Source organism: Arachis stenosperma, chromosome 3 (assembly GCF_014773155.1).
Source record: "Arachis stenosperma cultivar V10309 chromosome 3, arast.V10309.gnm1.PFL2, whole genome shotgun sequence".
Lineage (NCBI taxonomy): Eukaryota > Viridiplantae > Streptophyta > Magnoliopsida > Fabales > Fabaceae > Arachis > Arachis stenosperma.
The window spans coordinates 151,695,748-151,718,730 of record NC_080379.1 but is presented as its reverse complement, the minus strand read 5'-3'; the positions used below and the strand labels follow the sequence as shown (position 1 = coordinate 151,718,730).

At 32.7% G+C, this 22,983-nt stretch overlaps 1 pseudogene; it reads right to left on the bottom strand.

Moving 5' to 3' along the window:
* Nucleotides 1-9,120: 9,120 nt before the first annotated feature.
* Nucleotides 9,121-18,120, bottom strand: LOC130966902 (uncharacterized; annotated as a pseudogene).
* Between the last annotated feature and the right edge of the window lie 4,863 nt (nt 18,121-22,983).

The following is a 22,983-nucleotide window of genomic DNA, read 5'->3' as shown; positions in this document are numbered from 1 at the left end:
GTTGACTATATAACCGACAGATGATATCATCAACCATAGGACAGGCATACATCATATGCGTATGTGTGTTTTGTTTGATTGTGCATTAATTGGGCTTGCTTATGTGATTATTATGCATACCTGCTATATTTGCTACCTATTGTATCTGTATCCTACTTGTGTTTGCTTTGTTGCAAGCGAAGTTTGGTTATTTTAGGATACTATATTTTGTATTTATGCTATGCATATATGTATATGGATTCTCCTCTGTATATATATATATTTTATGTCTGTCCCTCGTAGAGGTTGAATTGGAGAAATAGGTGTTTATTCTGTAGTTTGAGTTTTATTTGGGTATATATATATATATATATATATACTATGGCTGGCCTTAGCTTCGCAGGTCCAGTCTGGAGTTTGATATCTTTATTTTCAAACTCCGTTTTGTATATTATGTTTTTGGTCTTCTTTTGATCTTTCCTATCCATTTTACGATTAACCTTGCAAGTGTGACCCGGATTTCTATTTTTGTTTTTGTTTAGCTTTTTCTTCAAGGCTCATAATTATAAATTCTTTCAACTATATTTATGTATGTATTTTACTTTTAGAAATCGTAATACCTTGCCACATCTACTTTACAACTTAAGCGCAAGACTTTATGTGGTAAGGTATTACAAATCATATATATATCTTGTATATATTATTATTTATTTCGTATACATTACTAAAATATATGAATACCCATAGTTTTATTTTTCTATTATTTTTAAACAAAGTCAAAAATAGATGCCTTGTTTGAAGTAATTGATCGTCTTATAATCCAATCCAAATTTTTAACTTGCCAGTGACCAAATTGTTTATATTTGTTGTATGGCCACTCGTAAAAATATTTGAAATGTAATAGTTTATGTTCATACACAAAATAGACCACTATTATTGTTTATACAATGTCTTAAAATTGTTGTTACACTAGCTATGAGATCAAATCCATGTAGTCATTTGTGTTTGAATACATATTGTTGTAGCACTTAAAAGTTAGAGTAACATCAATTCTCTCTTTCATGATGATTAGCTTTGGCCACAAGTCAAATATTTTTTCATTTTAAAGATTTCAAAATACCAAATTAAGAATATATATGTTGGATATGATGTTCTCTTTATGAAAAAGTGTTTTGAAATACTAATAATAAATATAATTGGCTCATTTTATATATTGCCAATTTGATGAAAAATATTTTTAACAGAGAAAGAGAATACAAAGTTGGAAAATAAGATAAATGAAAATGTATCATTGTTATTTTAGATCGTCGAACATGACAATATGAACCAGAAATTCACAATGACTTTATAGATGCATCTTGTGATCTTGTAACCAACTAAGAAATGTGCAAATTCAAATTGATGTCACTACTAGACAAATGGCCATTAAAACACACACATGCCCGAAGTATTTAGGCCAATTGATTCCTAAGGTAAAATTATTCGGAAAAAAAAAAGGACAAATGATGTCACAAGATGCAAATACTCTTCTTGTCATAGAATGATTCTAACATTAAAAAAGCAATCAAACTCTATATATAAAAATTTCTATCAAGGAAGTAGCCAACCAATTCGTGCATATTATTGATCATACAAAATAGTCTTTGATTTTTTGTTTTTAAATGTGTTCATATTTTTCTTTTGTTTAGATTCAAGTTTACTTTGAGAGATACAAAAAATAAAAAAATAATATATACAGAAACCATTTAATATTTGATTGAGTATTTTCAATTTAAAAAATGTGCTGATTTAGAATACACTTAGTTTTCAGGCCAGGTTAGTACATTAGCACATAGATGAATTACTAAATTTAAAATAATTTAGGTAAAATTACGAGAGTGAGTATGTTGAAATTGATATTTGTAATCTAAATTTATTATAATAAAAATTCTATTATTATAATGGTAGAGATTAGATGTAAATTACATTATATTTCGTAGTCGAACTAGGATATATCATGGTCTTACATTTCTCATTTTCTATTTTCTGTAATTTTAATTATATTCTCTTTTACATTAAGAGACAAGACAAAATTAAAAATAATCTCTTAAAATCAAATTTTTGTACAATTTGTTTATTAGACTTTAAAAGTGGTTCTTTGATTTAACCCTATAATATTAACTAATTGATTCATTAAAGTAGAAGAACTATCTACATGTGTTGATATTATAAAAGTTATATGTTCTCCTTTTTTAATATTAGCATTTCTCTTAAAAAATACATCAATTCTTTAATTTTTCATGATTATTTTATATAAAAATTTGAATATATATCCTGTAAAATATGTCAAAAAGAAGTTAGAAGGATAAATATTAAAATTTATAATATTTATTGAATTTTTTTTATCAATTTATACAAATACAATAATATTAATATTTATTGAATATTCTAATATTTTGTATCATATAAAAAATTAAATTAAATTAACAGTAAAATATAAAATAATATTAAATTACATAAATAAAAAATACCTAATTTTTTATATTTGAACTTATAAAGGTAGAAGGGGTGTTGCTTATTAAATAGAGGAGCTGCAAAATGTGAATACACTCAGTTCAGTCCAAATCCAACATGTTTGAATGTTTAAAACTAAAAACTATTGTATAATAAAAGCAAGAGATAAAGATTGAACTTTGGTATTTTAAATCATAATAAAATATTTGAGCCAATTGAACTATTTTTATTTTTTGAAAAAATATTACTAATTTTTTAACAAAAATTTGGGAAGGCCATGACCCCCTTGTCTCAACTAAACTCCACCCCTAACTATATACACACTTAGATATATTCTCTTTAAACATGTATTTTTCCATATATGTGGAAGATATATAAACTCTTGCCACCTAAATAATGCTTTTTGTCGCATGGACAATAATGCCAAATAAAAAATATTTAAAATTAAACAATAAATATCGTTTATTTAAACCCTTGGAAACCTTTACTTTTGAATTAAAAAAGATTTTGATTTTAATTCTAAATCTTAAACACTAAAATAGTGTTTATCCCCAAAATAACTACAACCTTTGGTCGTTACTCTCAACTGATAGTACCTACATTTAATAGTTAATAAACAGCACATGCATAATAATAATAATAATAATAATAATAATAATAATAATAATAATAATAATAAGTCCACTAGGCTGAATAGTAAAATCAACCACCTAAATGATGAGGGAGAAATTAAAATTTTGTGTGTTCCTTTGTAGAAGGTAGTTAAGTTTGCACCTACCTAGTTTTCTATCTAAATTGTGGTGCTTAGTCCTTTTCATATTGATGCTCTTCACACTTATGATTCCGTGTTTTTCGTTATTTGATTGATACAACTCCATTATGCACGCTGCTTCATTTTATTCTTTCTTTTTTTTTTTTCCCATTGCACACTTAAAATGGTGAGTTGAAAATCTACTTACCACAATTTATACATATTAGTGCTTAGAAAGAGTGTTGTGTATATATATAACTTTTAGAGAATTAAAATTAAAAAGTCAACTGTATATAAAATATACGTTAAAATATAAAAAAATATACATTAAAAAATGTAAAATCATTAAAGATATCAAATAGATTATTTTTGTCATTTAGATCTATCTGTTTAAGTTTATAAATTTAAACAGACTAATTAATTATATATTAAATATATACGGACCTCCAAAATAAAAATTCACCTATCTAAAAAAAGTTTGATTGGTTAAACGGATCAATTCGTTTATTATTATATTTTGTCTAAATATATAATTTTTAATTAAAAATAAATAAATTTTAGATTATGTCAACCGTCTCACATAATATATGATGGACTATGTTACACATTCAAGTATTTTTTCATCCAAGTTTTATTTAAGTCCAACACCAACAAAAATCACTCTTATTAAAAGAGCGTCATTACACACGCTTTATCTTCTTCTCCTCCCCCGCGCTTCTTCTTCTTCTTTCAAATTCGCGTATACCTCTCTTCTTCTCCTCTCCCGCGCTTCTTCTTCTTCTTTCAAATTCACGTATACCTCCTCCTCCTCCTCCTCCTCCTCCTCCTCCTCCTCCTCTTCTTCTTCTTCTTCTTCTCCTCTTTCGTTATTGTCATCACCAACAACACCAACATTTTGCTAATGGATTATTTTTTCAATCGAATTGAATTGAATGGATACAGGTGTTCTGAATCTGAATTGAATTGAATTGAATTGATAATATCTAAATTATAGACAGAGGTGTTTCGAATTTGATTTTATATAATGGATTATGTTTCGTTCATTCAGTACTATACAATTGTTTCACTATGAGTACGTGTTCAGTTCATTATACAGAATGCTATTTGAATTTGATTTTATATAACAGATTATGTTTCGTTCATTCAGTACTATACAACAGATTATGTTTCGTTCATTCAGTACTATACAATTGTTTCACCATGGGTACGTGTTTGGTTCATTATGCAAAAAGTTGTTTGAATTTGATTTTATATAACGGATTATATTTTGTTCATTCAGTACTATACAATTGTTTCACCATGAGTACGTGTTCGGTTCATTATGCAGAAAGCTATTTGAATTTAATTTTATATAATGGATTATGTTTCATTCATTCAGTACTATACAATTGTTTCACCATGAGTACGTGTTCGGTTCATTATACAGAAAGCTGTTTGAATTTAATTTTATATAATGAATTATGTTTCATTCATTCAATACTATACAATTGTTTCACCATGAGTACTTGTTCGGTTCATTATGCAGAAAGTTGTTCGAATTTGAATTTATATAATGGATAATGTTCCATTCATTTAGTACTATACAATTGTTTCAACATAATAACATGTTTAGTTCATTTCTATTCTGAACAATTCAAAATTCTTCATCCTCACCTTATACTGCTTCTTCACCAGGGAGAAAAGGAGAAAAAGACAAAAAAAATACAGCAGTAACAACAACAAAAGAATAATTAATGATAAAGAGAAAACACGTAAAGAAGAAGGAACGCGAAAAAGGAGGAGAATGAGGAGGAGGAGGAACGCGAAGAATAAGAAGACGCTCCGTGCGTAAACGAGCGTGAGAAGAAGAAAAAGAAGAAGTGCGGGAGAAGAAGAAGAAGAAGAAGCGCGGAGAAGAAGAGAAGAAGAAGAAGAGAAGAAGCCTGAAGAAAGAAAAAAGCAGAAAAAGCGCGTGACCTAAAAATTCTTTGGATGAACTTGGATGTCAAAATTATTTAAATGTGAAAAATATCTCATACATGATAAGGCACAATAGCATTATTTGATCCATATATATAGTCGACTCAATTTAAAGAAATAAAACTTTGTTTGTTATAATAATTTTTGGATTAAAATATTAACTTTGAAGTTTGAACTAAATTTTTTGTCTGTTCGATAGTTTATTGTGTTGAAACTTGAGATATTTTGATTAAAACTTAAGATATTTGGGTTAAATTGTTAAAAAATTATTAAAAATTTAAAAAAAAGGAAAAAATAATTTTTTTTAAATAGATTAAATGAATGGATCAGTCCGATATATTCGATCTATTTTACTATATAAATATAAATACATACTAATTATTTTAATGACCCATTTTAGTGTTCACATGAGAATTTAAAAACAAAAAAAATTAAAGCTGGTTCTACAATTTTTTGGGATGTGGTATTCCAAAGCTTTGCACACTTTGTATTCCCGTTGTGTCTTGGTGCTGCCAGGAAAAAAGGTCCCTTGAACTTTTTATCTATTTTAATTTTTACACGCTTTTCACAAAGATACATTATCAAGTATTACTGTATTAGTAAGTTATGGGCTACGGAGTGAATAATTTGTATATATTATTATATTTAATAAAATATATACTTTTTTGGTGTTTATTATAAATAATTGTACTACTAACTTTCAATATAACTTTGACTGTTGTGGCCGTGAAAAGTCAGTTGACTGGAACAGTGTATTTATTTTTTCACATTTTCAGAATTTTCGTAAGATGGAAAAGGTTAAATTTTCCATTCTACTATATGAGATAATCTTGGACTCTTGGTTGTTATCTCTAGACTAGATCATTCGTTTCGAACGATATTATTTAACCCTATTGCTATAATCATTAAGTTGATCAGTTAATTAAAAAGAAGATTATGCGTTTATGACTATGCGTAGTACTTATTAAAAAGAAGACTATGCGTTTATGAGTCATGATATGTGCTGACCCAATTGGACTTTAGGATCACAACTCTTTATAATCTAAAAAAGATTAAAACATGTAGACCCCAAATAATCATGATTATGATCAATTTTTCCAGCTTGTTTTTCTACCCTCTTTTTCTTCTTTTATGAAATAAAATGCTTCCTTTTCAATATGCCATATAATATGTTTAATTTATATAATAGGAGTGATTTCAACCCTATCCAGAAGCTTAGCTTGCTAGGACCATTTTTTGTAAAAGCTTTTTCCCACTTGGCCACCATTATAGGACCTTAAAAGGGCAATAATTGGATAAAGTGAATTTTATTTTATGAACACCTTTGCCATTCATGCATGTTCTTTATCTTTGGTCCAGTCTTGAATTTCATTGATTTTTTTCTCTATGGTTCACAATTTACATTAATATTATATATGTATATATATAAATTATTTTTGACTTGCATGAATCTCATCATCATATATATATGAGTGACACCGACACTGACACATGAACATGCATTGTTTGTTACTTCACATATATATCATATATAATGCCAAAAATTGAAACACCACATGTATATGGTTACCAATGCACAATTATGTATGTTATGTCGTAAAAAGAAAATTAACATTTATGTTTTATCTTCTTACATACAACAATATAATAACAATAAATAAATGAAGGGAACTAAAGTTACTAAACCGATGGTAACAAAAGAAAGAGAGAAAACATTGGAAATAAGATAGAGAATTTCAAAGGAATAATTAGTTGTTTAGAATCCGAATCGAATCAAATCAAGAATTTTTGCATTGTACCCTAGAAGACAATTGCTTGTATTTTCTGAGAATCAGATGCAACCAATAATAATAATAATAATAATAATAATAATAATAATCATCATCATCATCATATGATAATTAATTAATTTTTTAACTGTTTTTAATTTTTTTCTTATATAAAATATTTAAAATAAGTTTTTATTTTAATATATAATAATATATATTTAGACACAAAAAAACGCACATATCCAACTAATGTTAAATAATATTATATTCAAAATGTATTTAACAGATAAATACAATAACTCAACAAGTGATCCTACTTTATTGTAATTATTAACTATTAACTAATATGAATCACTAGTAAAATGCAAACACAATCCTCAAGTAAATTAATTAAAATTAAAGGGTACTCCTAATGATAAGGAGATTAATTATCTCTTTTTTTATTATTATTATTTATGTAGCTTTCAACACCTATCTTTTGTCATTGGTAAGTACCCATATACCCCAGTTTTATACGATGAGCTTGAACAGTTGAACTATATGGCAAATCATTTTCATTTTCATTTTTTTTTGTCAATTCTAAATTTTGTTTTATATACATAAGAAACGCATCATATAGACAATTAGGGACCCATTTAGACGTTAAGGACAATAATATGGCGGACACAAATTTTATGGATGGCTCCCAATTGCCCGTACTATATCATTTTAAAGAATTTTAGATTACCAATACAAGTTGGCACAGATGGACGAAGATTTGTGTCTCTTAATTATCTCTTCCGAATTTGATGCTTATTGAAGAATAAAAAAGAATTTTAAATTAAATATTTTAAATTTTAAAATTTTTTATCATTTTAAATATTTTTGAAACAGATTAATCTTTTAAAAAAATTAATTTATTTATATGCGTATATTAAAAATTTGGATAAAGTACTAAATTAATCTGTTATGTTTAGGATTAATTCTGTTTTGATCTCTAAGATTTAAAATGGCATATTTGAATAAAAAAAGTTTTATTTAACTTCAATGTAATCTTGTTGTGAAGTCAAAATTAAATAATTAACGAAACTCAATTTTTAAATATGAAAAACTCATAACAAACCTCTTCGGTTGCCGAGGGCAGTTCCCGCGGTGGAGGTGACGATAGACTTGTCTTCATTGTCACCGGCAAACTTTTTCGCGAAAAGCGAATTCCCAACACTACAAGAAAAATACTGAGTACTGTCAGATTTATCGTCAGATTGAATTTGACGGTATAAACGACATCGGAAATTGTTTAATGGCAGATTAATTATTTCGTCCGACGTCAATTACCGGCGAATTTTTTGTCCGTATTTTAATGAATTTGTTGAGACTAAGTTGCTGGTTACCGTGGATTATTTCGACGGTAACTTTTGCGTCATATTATGTGTTATGGTGCCCATTACCATCGGATTTGTCCGCCGGTAAATCTTACGGTAGTTTTTTTCACAATTAAACCACAATTAGTAGTCAAATTAAAATTCTTGTTAACATAATTAAGGCAGAAATTCAAAATTACTAGAAATCAACTAATGATTTTATTAAATATCAATTGTCTGAATATAATAAAATGTCACAGAAGTAGAACATAATGAAATAGACATAAAATAAATTAAATCCCTAAACCCTACAGATCCTGGTAATCGTTGTCGTCGTCTTTCTCCTGCTGAGGCGGTGGAGTAGATGCTGATGTAGGTGCCCTACCAGCAACGTCGCTGCCTCCAACGCGCATCTGCTCGTTGTACACCTCTATCTGCTCTCACAAATGCTCTAACCGCTCCAGCTTCTCCGTCTTCTGCAAGTTGATGGCTGGGTGTCTCCCATGCATGCAAGAAGCTCGTTGTACCTCTTCTCAGACTGATGAGCTTGTTGGCAAAGCTCCTGTGTGAGCTTCAGCACCTCCTCCCTCAAGTCGACAACTTTCTCGAGATCAGCAGGGCTGGTGGCAGCGGCAGGGCCAGATGAAGCCACCAATGCAGAGGTGTAGAGATCACTGGCAAAGATCGAACCCAACCCGAAGACAAGATTCTTGTGGGGCTCAGAGGCGGTCTCACGCCAAACCCTATCAGGATCTACCATTGAAGCATCAGAGCCGAGGTGGTCGTTCGCACTAGGCGGTTGAGATTGCTGGGTCGCAGCCTCCAATCTTTACGTGTAGTCCTCCTGTGTAACACACATTGTGATTAGGATAACAGTTAATTGACTTCAAACTGAACAAATTTCTAACGTAGAATTAATTAAAACTCACATAATGAGTCGTAGACTGCTGCTCATCAATCAATCTCTCCTTGTTGGCCTTCAACGCATGGTTATACTTAAAGGTTTTCGTCAGTATTCGCCTTACGATCTAACGATTAAGACTACACATTTTAAAATCAATCAATAAAATAAATCAAGAAACAACTAATTCAAGTAACAATTAACAAAAATTAGCAAACTACTTACGAGCCTACTCTTCGTCTTCATAAAGGTCATCGACCCACCCGTATACTTCGACGACCTTGGCGAAACCCTGTGAGCAGCGTTCATTAGACGATGACGCTTGAACCCCTCATCAGTTCTAAAAATGGACGAATCCAGATCGTTAGGTGGTCGCGCTCCTAACGAACGTCACTCATCATCTACTGAAGTCGTTTAGCTACTTGGTGGTCGAAAACCTTCCTGATCATGAGATCATGTTCTGTATCTTATATAAATTTTAACTGCACAAAGTGATTCAATAACATTTGTTAGTCAAAATAAAATACAGTTCAAATATAGTTAATTCAACAACATTGGGTTTTTAACACCCACTTCTGAAATCATTGCTCTCTGTTCTCAGTAGGGATCTTCGTATAGCTCGGCCATAGATGGTCGTACAATGACTTAATCACCTCGAAAATCTCTTATGTACATGCATTGTTGTTCGATACAAATCTATCAATGAAAAAACTTAAGATTAACAAACACATAAAAACACATAAACCTTATCCGTATAAAAGCCATTAAAATAGTAATAACTCACGCATGCATGTCATCAGGCCAAATCCTCATCATCTGTATGACGGGTGGTGGTAGAGGGACATTTTGTTGGGACGCATTAGATAAATCACCCACTGTGGGCTTTGTTACTGGATTTGTAGGGCGTAGTAGAAGGAGGCATGTAGTTTGGATTCAGGACCATGATGAACTATTAGTCTGTTGGATCCGCCTGTGACGTCACAGGGGTCGATGGGGTAGTCGAGGTAGAAGGCGATGGCTGAGCAGTTCTTGGGGGTTCGGTGGAAACCCTCCCTCTACAACGACCACGAGACCCACTCGATCTACCTCTACTACCTAATACTAATTAGCATATATACTACACAAATCCTTTAATATTTACATTATTTCAAAAAAAAATGACATAACCTCTTCTAAAATTAGACATATATCCACCTTTATGGTTCCCACAAATCCAACAAACTTCAATCCACAACATCACTCAAAACCCAATTAAATTCACAATATTTTCAATAGAATATATTAACTTGTTTATACATTGAAAAGGCAACATTCTCATTAATTCATAGAAGTTATTACATATAAGTAAGAGTATACAATAAACATTTTTCTCTTGTGTATGTACTATTTGTAATACCCTACCACACATAACTTTACGCCTAGGATGTAAATCAAAGGTGGTAAGGTGCTACGACCTCTAAAATAAAAATACGTAAATAGATCTATATAAAGAATGGTTTAACTAGGAGCCTTAGAAGAAAGAATGAACACAACAAGGTCAAAAACGCGTCACACTTGAAAGGCGATAAGATAGAATACTTATACGAAAAACTAAAGAGACAAGTATATAAACAGAGATTCAAAAGATAGATACATAAGCAAGCTCTAAACTCGACTTGTGAAGCAAAGGCCGGCTAGAATATACATATATACAACTAAAAAATAAACCAGAAGATAAACATAATTCCTGTTTCTCTAAGTCAACCACTAGGAGAGGCGAAATACAAAATATAAACAGAGGAGAATCTATTTACATATATAAACATAAACGGAATACAAACACCGAGTCTCAAGATAGTTCTTCGCTTCTAAAAATATTGTATGGAATAAAAGGTTCTCAATATTCAGAATGTTCAGTGCGATGTCTCGTGTCCTGCATCTAAAAAATAATAATATATGTATGGAATTAGAACCGGAGGTTCTGAATATTGTAAAGGTGTCTACATAGTTAATATAAAAGGTCTCAGAAAAGCCAGAGGCATTTCTAAAACTTTGACACTCAGATTTAAACTTAAAATTCAACTAAACCATAAATTTGGTAAACTCTACACTTCACTTTTTGTCTCATTAAACTCTAATCCTACAATTCACTTTCTATCTCATCCAACTCTCCGAAACACCGGTGGAACAACCCTCAGTGTCACCTCCTCTAACATGAGGGATCTCTCAGTTATACACACATACAAAGCATACAAAGAAAACACAATTATGAATAGTAAGTACAGCATATAGGACAAGTGGCAGTTAATTACAGATAAGCAATTAGGCAAACCAAGATAAATGTATTCCCAAACAAATCACACAAATGCATATGATGCATGTCTGTCCTATGGTCGATGATATCAACTGTCGGTTATATAGCCAACCTGACATGTCCTGGTAGCTAGTCATTAAAAAGTTTCTCTGTGCGCGCAACCCCAAGCTCAATAATATCCATGGAAAAAATTCTAAGCTCAATTTATCCATGGGTGAGACAACCCAAGCTCAATTTCATATATATATATATATATATATGCCTCTGGGAAAACCCGGGGAGTTAAAGTGTCCGATCACATCTTAGGTACAGAGGATCAACAATTTGTCTCAATTTTGCAAGTCGCATATACTTTTAATTCATTATCGTCATCAATTCATATCAGTTCATATTTTATTGGGTCTCAAATTCATCATTATTACCATCATCATTTCTCATTATCACACCTCTCATTCTGTTCATCAATAATTTTAACTCAAAATATAATTCATTCGTTTATAAATAAAACAAACCTAAAACATATATTCCTTAAAACCAATTCTTTCTAAATAATTACTTCAAATGAAGTTTCTAATTTTTATAAAAATTTTAACATTATCTCTTCTAAAACTCAAACTTCTGCCACTCTTTAAGGGCTCCAACCATCAAACCAAACCCTATCAGTCATTCAATTATTTTCAGTATCAAATCATCTCAAAATCAAACCACACACCTCTCAACCAATTCATTCAATTTAATTTCATAAACTCACCATTAATCCTCAACATATCAACATTCATAATTAATTTATATTCATCAAAGTCATAATCTAACACATAGAAATTCATCAATAATTCATTCAATTCATTCCTATCTTAAGGTCTTCTAGCCTAAGTTTTCACGTGACATTAAACATTAACTACGAAAAACCGAAATCATACCTTGGCTGATTCCTCCCTAAGCCCGGAATACCTCAATTATCCACCATTTCTCAAGCTCCAAAACTCCAACTCCTCACTAATTGAGTTTCTATCTCCCAAGATTCAATTTCAAGCGTCCAATATCCATCAATTTAATTCCAAATCATCCAATTCGATCTAATACAATTCAAATTCACTATAATTAACATAGGGTTTACTAATTAATGATTTATAGAGGGTTAAATAGTTTCTTACCTTATCCACTAGAAATTGGGGTGAAACCCAATAATTATCTACCGCTAGAGTACTCCTAAACCATCAAAATCACAAAATCTCTAAAATTTCAAAACTTAAATCACGAAACTGAAAGGGGAAGAAATGGACACAAAACTAAAATTTCTTGCCAAATTGTTCATTGAATTTTGTAGAGAATTTCGAGACGAATGCATGGCCGCTGATGGCTCATCAATCGAAACTCCAGATTGAAAATTATGGAAGATTGAGTGAAAAGTTAGGGTTTGAGCTCTTGCCCCTTCCCTTTTACGGAATTTCAACGTGTTTCCCTTTTGATTGGGGGAAAGAAGATCTGAACTTCATGCTTATATATTGAGCCACTGACTCGATTTGGATCCGATTCAATCGGTTCGATCTATTGACCTAGTTTTGGATCAAATTTTTTAAAATTAGTGTTAAAATTTATATTTTAATTATTTTTATTTCATTAAACTATAAAATTTAATTTTTTTAAATAATAATTAATTTATTAATAAACTATTTATTAATTACATGGGGTTTACATTATCACACATCGCCTTTGAAAAATTCAAAAGTCACTCTAATTAAACAACTTTAGGGAAGTACATACTTTTTATATTTAATTTTTTGTTTGAAAACCGTGTGAAGAAACTTCATACCTCAATCACTATCTATCTTTTTATTCCACATTCATTTTGTTTTCATACTTAAATTTATACTATATATATAATGTTGTACATATAGCACGCACTTTTACTTAGCATATACATATATCTATCTTTATTTAAAATTATAGTGCTAAATTTGAAGCAATTTATGCTTATGTAAATTTACTTAAAAGTGCATCTTAATTATTGATATCAAACTTAATTTATTCCTAAATTTTAAAGTAGCATATAATAACTAAATCCTAACTCCTAAATTAACATATAATTAATTCTTAAATCCTAAATTAACTTCATACTAAATTCTAAATTAGCATATGATAATCAAATCCTAAATCCTAAATTAACTTAATCCTAAATCCTAAACTAGCATAAAATAATCAAATCCTAAATCCTAAATTAACATATAACTAAATCCTAAATCCTAAATTAGCATATAATAATCAAATCTTAAATCCTAAATTAACATATAACTAAATCCTAAATTAACTTAAACAAAGAAAAAAATCGACCATGGAACCTGAGGAGCGAACAGAGGAAGAAGAACTCAAGGGGGAGAGATGCAGTGGCAGTGCTGGACAGCGACAGCAGCATACGAAGAGAGAGAGAGAGAGAGAGAGAGAGAGAGAGAGAGCCAGCGGCGACGAACTGACAAAGTGGCGGGGAGAGGAGAGGGTGAGAGAGAGAGGAGATTTCTAAATGAAGGGAAAAAGGATTTGCGTTTTGAATTTCGGGGTTCATTACCGCTAGATTTATCCGCCGGTAAATCCAATGGTAATGCATTGCGGTCACCAAAACGCAGTGTTCCACTAAAATGAGTTTATCAGCGATTTTTTCGGTAAATTCCATGCTACATTTCGCGCCTATTTTATTTGTTTTTCCTCCAAATATTACCAGCAAATTTACCGTCGAAAATAAAAATCTGCCAGTAATCGTTTGACCTGACGAATTCCACATGAAAAACGTCCATAAATTCGTTGGTAAAGCAAACGCAAAATCCGACAGTAGATCCGATAGTACTCAATGTTTTTCTTATAGTGTGACGATGTTCTTCATGTGCTTGAATCAAGGCTAGCGACTCGCGAAGATGCATTCGCTGCTAATTTTGCACCTCTCGAGCTTGTACATCTTCTCTAAATTATCAATCTTGTTCTTGCACTGCTGTCACGTAGAACATTCTGTTAATTATTTAATCTTAAACTCATGGTAGGACTACATTAAAACTAAATGAATTTTTTTTTATTCAAATAGGATACTTTAAATTTTAGGGACTAAAACATGATTAAATCTAAATATAGAAAAATAATTTAGTATTTTACTCCAAAAAATTTTATTAAAAACAACTAAGATTAATCTATTTAAGAAAACTAATTCTTGTCAATTTTAAGAATAATAAAATTTATTAAAAATTAAAATATTCAATTTAAACTTCGTTGGGACCCTTTTAAATGGGGTAAAAAACCATAATAAGCCAACTGGCTCAGAAAATTACGTAAATACGCCAAAGCAAAAATCGTTACAGCAATAAGCCAGATCGTATTTTTATATAATTCGAACCAGGTTGGTTCGAACTCCATTTATTAGTAAATCGAACCAGGTTGGTTCGAATTATGGTTTTTTTTTTGTTAGTAATTCGAACCAGCCTGGTTCGAATTAGTAATGAAGGTAATTCGAACCAAGGTGGTTCGAATTATAGAGAGAGAATGTCTGCATGTAATTCGAACCAGGCTGGTTCGAATTACACCAATCATAGTTCGAACCAGGCCGGTTCGAACTATGTGTGAGACCGCTGTGTATCTATGGACGAGGCATATCCGAATCAGCCAAAGAGATGCGGCCTATGTCGCCAACCCGGACACAGTTCAATAAGAGAAAATAAACGCTAAACTGTTTCAAGATTCATTGATCATACAAAATGAATGTCCCAGAACACAAATTAAAAAAAAAACATAGATAAACAGACTATAACATAACAAAAAAAGTACAAACCAGGATCATACATGATTGAACTTTAAAGAAAAAAAATACATAATTAAAAAAGCCATATTCATTACTACTCGCAACAATCAAACTAAAAGTCATGTGCACTAATGTAAATAATACTGACACTAACAACATGGGATATAATCTAAATAACTCTAAGACTAGCAAGATGCGCACTAATGTAGATAATGCTAACACTAACAACATGCATACTAATGGTGTCCTGTCTGAGACGAGCCTGCAACCTGTGGGCAACTACGTCGCGTGTGTCCAGGTTGGCGACATAGGCCGCACCTCTTTGGCCGATTCGGATCCGCCTCGTCCATGTTCGTCCGTATCCTAGTGGATCTAGGACGACCCTCTCTGGCACGCCTCATGGCAGGGTCTGGAATCACTGTGGGCCCGTCGTAAGGTGGCCAGAAGCCCTCCGGGATGGGAGGTGTGAATCCCATCCGATACACATTGAAGACCGAGCTAATCTGATAGACGCTGTGAACGTAAGAGGTCCAGGTGACCCGTGAGTATGCACAGCACGCAAGTGCGTGCTGACACGGGAAATGAAGAGCCTGGAAGTACCCAGTCACATGTCCGAGAGGCAAGTGATACTCTGTAAGTACCCAAGGAGAAAGAACCAGTCGGAGTAGTCTCTGCTACAGTGAACTCGGAGTTATCCCGGTCATACAGCGTCACCGTGAAGCACCTGGCCGTCTTCATGTTGGCCTCAATACACTTCACCAAATGCTGACTGAATTGTTGTCCTGTTCCCATCTGGGCCTCAGCCTCTCTCCCCTTGCGAACAAACAGTTCCGCAAGCCTACAATATGTTGCCTTCACCAGGGATGCTACAGGGAGATTTCTGACCCCCTTCAGGATAGAGTTCACACACTCGGAGATGTTCGTCATCATGTGACCGAATCTCCGCCCCTCATCACGATGCTGAGTCCACAACGAGTAATCAATCCGGTTCGCCCACTCACACATCGCCGGATCTTCAGATCGCAGGATATCAAACCAGTAATCAAATTCAACCTCGGTCTTCGCATACGCCGCGTTCACTAGTAGCCTCCTAGCGTCTTTGCCCTTGAAGGTTAGGGCAAAATTAGCCGCAACGTGTCGTATGCAGAATGCACGGTACGCAGATGGCGGTAGCCAACCGCCGTCAGGGGCCTCAAGCGCAGCCTTGATGCCGTTGTGCCTGTCCGATATAACCAGCAGACCGGGCTGCGGGGTCACGTGCTGTCGAAGGTGTGAGAGAAAGAATGTCCAGGATTCCGCGTTCTCACCCTCTACTAGTGCGAATGCCACAGGTAGAATGTTGGAGTTCCCATCCTGTGCAATCGCGATGAGCAACGTTCCCCCATACTTCCCATACAAATGTGTGCCGTCAATGCTGATTAGCGGCTTGCAATGACGGAATGCCTCGATGCAGGGCGGGAAAGTCCAGAAAAGTCTGTGGAAGTACGCTTGAGATTCGTCCACCTGTCCTCCAACTCGAACCGGGCTCGTCTTCAGGACCACAACACTCCCAGGCATCGTCAGCTGGACACCCAAGACCCACCTAGGCAGGTCGTTGTAGGACTCATCCCAGTCACCGTATATGAGGGCAATAGATTTCTGCTTCGCCATCCAAACCCTCCGGTAAGTCGGCCTAAAACCAAAGTGCGCTGCCGTGGCGTTCAGGAGCACCTTGATGCTCACGGATGCATCGGCCCTAACCATTGGCATAATGAAAGCCGAAATCACATGATAATCCAAACTCCTGTGGTCACTAGAGATGGATGTGGCCAGGCAAGTGTGAGGTCCATTGTACCGTTTGACCTCCCAGATGCCCTTGCGCTTCCGGAGACTCAGTCGAATCAACCATGTGCACCCATTCCCAAACTCGGAACACTTGCCCACATACCGGCGGTGATCGGACTCCACCACCTTGTACTGTACCCCGCCGGATGCTGTAAGTCTTCACACTTAAAAGGGCTTCATCTTTATCCTGGAATTGCTGACCAACCTGGAACTCTGTCAGACCAGTACTCCCTTCCGCATCTCTAGCTCCGAATCCAACAGCGTGCCCTAAAACCCCCTCATGTCTCATGGCGTCCAAGTCCAATGAGGAAAAATGTGGTGGATACTGCTGTGTGCCAGAGCTAGAACCACCTACCTCCAATGCAGGCCCAGTCGCTCCAATATCATCAGCGCTATCATCGTCAATCATATCCGGCTCGACGTCATCCTCGTCTTCATCGTCCAAAAAACCGTCTCCTACGCCAACAGGTGCAACTCCCACTAAAGCGTTCGGCAAATTTTCCCTTTCCACTACCTCGTCGCCTTCGGTGGCATTGAGGTCAACAGCGAAAGATGGGGAGGCGACATGTTGGACCACTGGTTCGTACACAGGGACGGACGAGGAAGCAACGGCAGGCCGGGAACTAGAACCTGCTGCATTCGCTATAGTGTTCGTATTCCTGTTCGAACCGCCGGAGCTGGATACAACATCAACCAGCCGGGCCAACAACTCCGGTGTCCTCACCTCCGGAAACTGCCGCCGACAGAGAAACATTACTTGCAAGTCCGCATCATTATTAATCGTGAAGCAATCATACTTCACCGTATTCTGTAGCACCGTGACTGGAATGCGATAGAAAAACTTCTTTACCCGCTTCGCACCCTCCAGACCAAGCTTCATTAGTACAGCGCTAACAAGGTCATCGTAACTCGTCGTAGATGTTATGACAATACATAGAGGATTCTTATCTGTGAACTTTACTCCGGAACGAGTTTTTCTATTAACAGACCCTCTGTGGTGCACCAAAACAACAAAACTCTCCTCACTAGCCATCCTTCTCCCTCTAATGAGAGTAACTCACGTTTGGAACCATATATATACAGTCAGTCTCACACATAGTTCGAACCGGCCTGGTTCGAACTATGATTGGTGTAATTCGAACCAGCCTGGTTCGAATTACATGCAGACATTCTCTCTCTATAATTCGAACCACCTTGGTTCGAATTACCTTCATTACTAATTCGAACCAGGCTGGTTCGAATTACTAACAAAAAAAAAACCATAATTCGAACCAACCTGGTTCGATTTACTAATAAATGGAGTTCGAACCAACCTGGTTCGAATTATATAAAAATACGATCTGGCTTATTGCTGTAACGATTTTTGCTTTGGCGTATTTACGTAATTTTCTGAGCCAGTTGGCTTATTATGGTTTTTTACCCTTTTAAATGTTTACTGATAAAATACTAACAAGTAACAAATCAAAAGAAACACATTTATGCATGCAATTACTAGTGAGCCTAATTTTGCCCATCTTTCGGGGTACACTGGTCTTGGTCTCTGTAGTAGCTTTGTAGCTAGCCATCTACAACTTTGTAGGAGTAGGAATATGTTTAGGGTTCATCTATTCTATATTTTTAGGGTACATGTTAAAATTATAAAATTAAAATTTTTTATTAAAAATATAAAAAATTTAAATTTTAATATATTTATTTTATATTTATTAAATAAAAATATTTTAAATTCATATATTTATGCAGAAGATAAAAATAATTAATATTCATAATCTTCTATAATTACCCAGACAAGATCATGAATCTATATTTAAAATTTAAAATTGATCAATTTAATATATGTTTTTTTATTGTATCTTCTAATCCCAGTATCCTACAAATTAAAAATCAGTCCATCGATGATGAATAAGTGGGATAATTAATTAGAAGATACATACAAAAAAAATTAAAGTAAAATTCGATCTCTAAATCTCTTTTTATATTTGATAAAATCAATAAAAAAATATAAAAAAATAATTGACTTAAAATAATTAATTTTTAAAATGTGAAAAACGTCTTGCTTTTTAAATTATACCTACAAAAAGATAACATTAAAATTTGATATTTAAAACTCTTTTAAGAATATATATCAAATATTCAATTTTTATTATATTTTTAAATCTTTTAAAATTTTATTTATTATTTTTATTGGCAAATACAAACATTCATATTAAATTTTTATAGTTTATCCTATCTTAAATTTATTGACATGCCAAGTAATTCGGATTTTTTATTTATTTGAATAAGTTTTTTTAATTTTTATTTTACAGCATTTAAAAAAAATTGTTTTTGTGCATTATCTTATAATTTCGTATTTACTGTCTGCGAAATAGAAAGCAGCTTTTCTCTATCTCAATTATGCAGCTACTACTAGTTAAAATATGTGTTATTCCAAATTCATAGCCACAGCCAGTATAAAATGAGACGAAATAAATCAGTATTGGATCAATTTATCAATTTTAATGTAGATTCTTGTGATTTTTTCTTCAATAATTGACTAAGGTGAAAAATTATTATCTCTGTTATTAGTCTCAAAAGTGCATATTAAAAATAAATAAGATCTTCAAAAATTTATTTCAGTAACATAAATATTCTTCTTCAATTATACTAGCAGTGATTATAAATTTGGGATAAAATATATTCTTTCATAATTATGTTGTCAATGACTATGAAATTGATGTAGAAAAAATTATTTTCTATTTTATATACAGTAAATATGATAATGCAAAAACATATTTTTTCTAAAATAAAATAAAATAAAAAATAGATTATTATTTAAATAAATAAAAACCGGAAGTAATTCCAATTCAATTGATATATAATACCTTAGCACGCTGTTATCATTTAGACAATAGGCATCATATCATAGGATTGTATTAAAATTGGGTGGACTACCTTCATTTTACCAGACTTTATAAATGAAGTTAGATGCCATAGACCTTTAGAACTGACGCTAACCACGTAAATATAGCTGTATTTTATTTTGAAAATAGAATAAGACACTAATAATATAATATAAAAAATTATATTTTATTTAATAATAAATTAAATATAAATAGAATAGATAATAAAAAATAATTTATTTTTATATTTTACACAAAATTTAAAAAAAAATAAAATAGTAAAATATAAAAAATAGATAAATATATATTTTTTAATTTTAAGACATAAATTTTTAACTAATTAAAAATATAAAAATATTTTTCACTTTTTAAAATACAAAATATTTAGATTTTTCTATCCAAAATATATAAGAGTAAATAGGTTTTCGGAGGAAATTAAATGTCTCACATTTTAAAAAATAAGGGATATTTTTATATTTTGATCAATTAGTCGATAACTTATTTATTTTCGAGATAAAAGGTTAAAGACTTATTTATCATTTTTTTAAAATATAATTGTAAAAAATTAATAGTGATAATAAAAAAAAGGTTGTTTTCATCTATTGTCTTAATGTTTTGTCAGATAAAAAAATACAAAATATACTAATTTAATATCTCAAAACACAATATCATTATTTATATTTTATTTACTAAATACTATTTTATATCTGTGGGGTTATATTTCAATGTCTTGTATTTTTATAAACAAATTTACCCTTATATTAGTCTACCACACATACACCATTATATAATATATATTTTTTTTTACCAAAAATATTTTATAACAAAAAATATTAACAAAAATTACTAAAATTTATTATTTTTAATTTTATTTAATACACTCTATAATAAATAAATATTAAATAAATAAATTTAGACTATTGATTCGAGTGAATTTTGTGAAAATAGATTAAATAAAAAAGATTAAGATGAGAGATTAAAAATAAATAAATTTGTGAGAAAAATATTTTTATTAATAACAAATAAGCAACACAAATACTAAAAATGAGAAATTCATGTAGACATCAAGTTTAGAGACCTTCACTAATATTATAAGAGGGTGAATAAACTCTTTTAAAATGGATAAAAATTCGCTTTTGAATGCAGATTTTATGAATTTTATGAAAAAAGTAAAGAACAAGAAAAAGAATTAAAGTAAAGAATGAATATGCATCTCTCAAGTTTTGAAAAGAAAAAAAAAGTTCCCTAATAAAAGTGGGTTGAAGTCCTTTTATAGGCCCAAATCATTTTGAATGAAGAATACATGTCCAATGATTATAAGGTTTAGGGTAAATACCCTTTCCGGCCCCTGAGCAATTTAAAGTGGGACATGTCGCACCTTTATCATACAAAAACCTCCAACAGCTCCTCAACCATCAACGTGAGTGACCGTTTCGACCCCTGTGACCGGTTGCCAACAGGTTGCCCTGATGATGTGTCAGGTGGAGGCTGAGTTGTCAACCCCTGGTGCCACGTGTATGTATAAGTTGTTCAAGGGACTGAAAACCCCCTCCAAGCAACTGAAACGGCGTCGTTGCCCTGGATTCAAAATCCCCCCTTCTTGAATGATTAAAAGGGCTTAGGGTTTGCATCTTGTTGCTTTGTGAGAGCATCTGCACCAGTGGGCATGGCGACTGCAAATTCTGTTGCTTCATTCACTCGCAAGAAAGGATGCGGTGTGGGTGAGGAGAGTTGGGGCAGTGGAATGAGTGCCGATGGAAGCATTCTAGAAGGAGCAGAAAGAAGGATAAAGAAGAAATTTGTTCATCCAGTGTGCAATTGCGGATCATACTCGATTTTGTTCGAATCTGGCACTTCAAAAAATCCTAGGAGGCTTTTCTTTGGTTGCTCTTATTTCAAGGTAAATTTTTTAAAATCGTGAATATTTGGGTTGCTGCGTTATTTTGGTAACTAGTTGGAGTTTAACAGAAGACATGTTTGATGTAGAACAACACAGGACATTGCAAATACTTTGCTTGGCTAGATGAGTATGTTGCATCTTTTTGTATTGATGAAGTGCTACAAGATGGAGTAGCAGACCCAACAAAAAAGATGGAAGAAAGAATTGCAGAGATAGAGAAGAAGATGGATGAGGCCAAAAACGAGGAGAAGAACAGTGGTGCTCTTAGCAGATGGAAAGCGTTAGGGTTGATTTTGCTAGGCATTGTAATAGCAAAGGGATGTAGTCTAGTTACTGCTGTATGATGTTAATATTACTTTGTACTTGTAAATTCACACTTCTGTAATAGAAACAAATTCTGTGTGTAGTGAAAGAAAACAATATGAAAGTGTAATCAACTATGGCTATGGATTAATAGACATTGTTTACTCAGCTATGACTATTTTTTTGCATTTCATAATTTTGTGAGTAGTTGATTGACAGAATCATGGTTCAAAGAAATTGAAAACATAGTAAAGCTGCACATTTAGACAATGATTACAAAATAAAGTCATTTTCCAAAATGCAAGATTCATTATATGTAGCTAACAAACCATGTGAGGCAAAGTTTTCATAAGGTAACACAGAGGGTACACCAGACAAAGTTTACAAAATAAAGGTCACATACAATGTGAGGTCAAGTAGTTTTCCAAAAAAACCTGTCAATGCTTGGCAGCAGTTTTACAAAATATGGGCTAGCAACCAAAAAAACATAAACAGCATATCAAACATATAAGTCTTATGGAGTGAAAATCCTAGTTATCTAAGTCTGTTTTGGTGGATTGAAATTTGGTGTTGGAATGAACTTCAATAAGTCCGAAGAGGTTCCCCCACTTGATGCAGCCACTGTTTCATTGGAGATGGCCTCAAGATTATCTGGTGTAGCTGCTAGCTGGTGGCCTATTTGTGGATTCACAGGCCCTGGTGGCCTAAAGGTCTTCAGCTTGGGCCTGAATCTGCCACTTGGCTGGGGTGGTGGTCTAGCGCTTGGCTGGACTGGTGGTGCAGGGATTGGTTGGGCCTGTAGTGCAGGAGTTGGCTG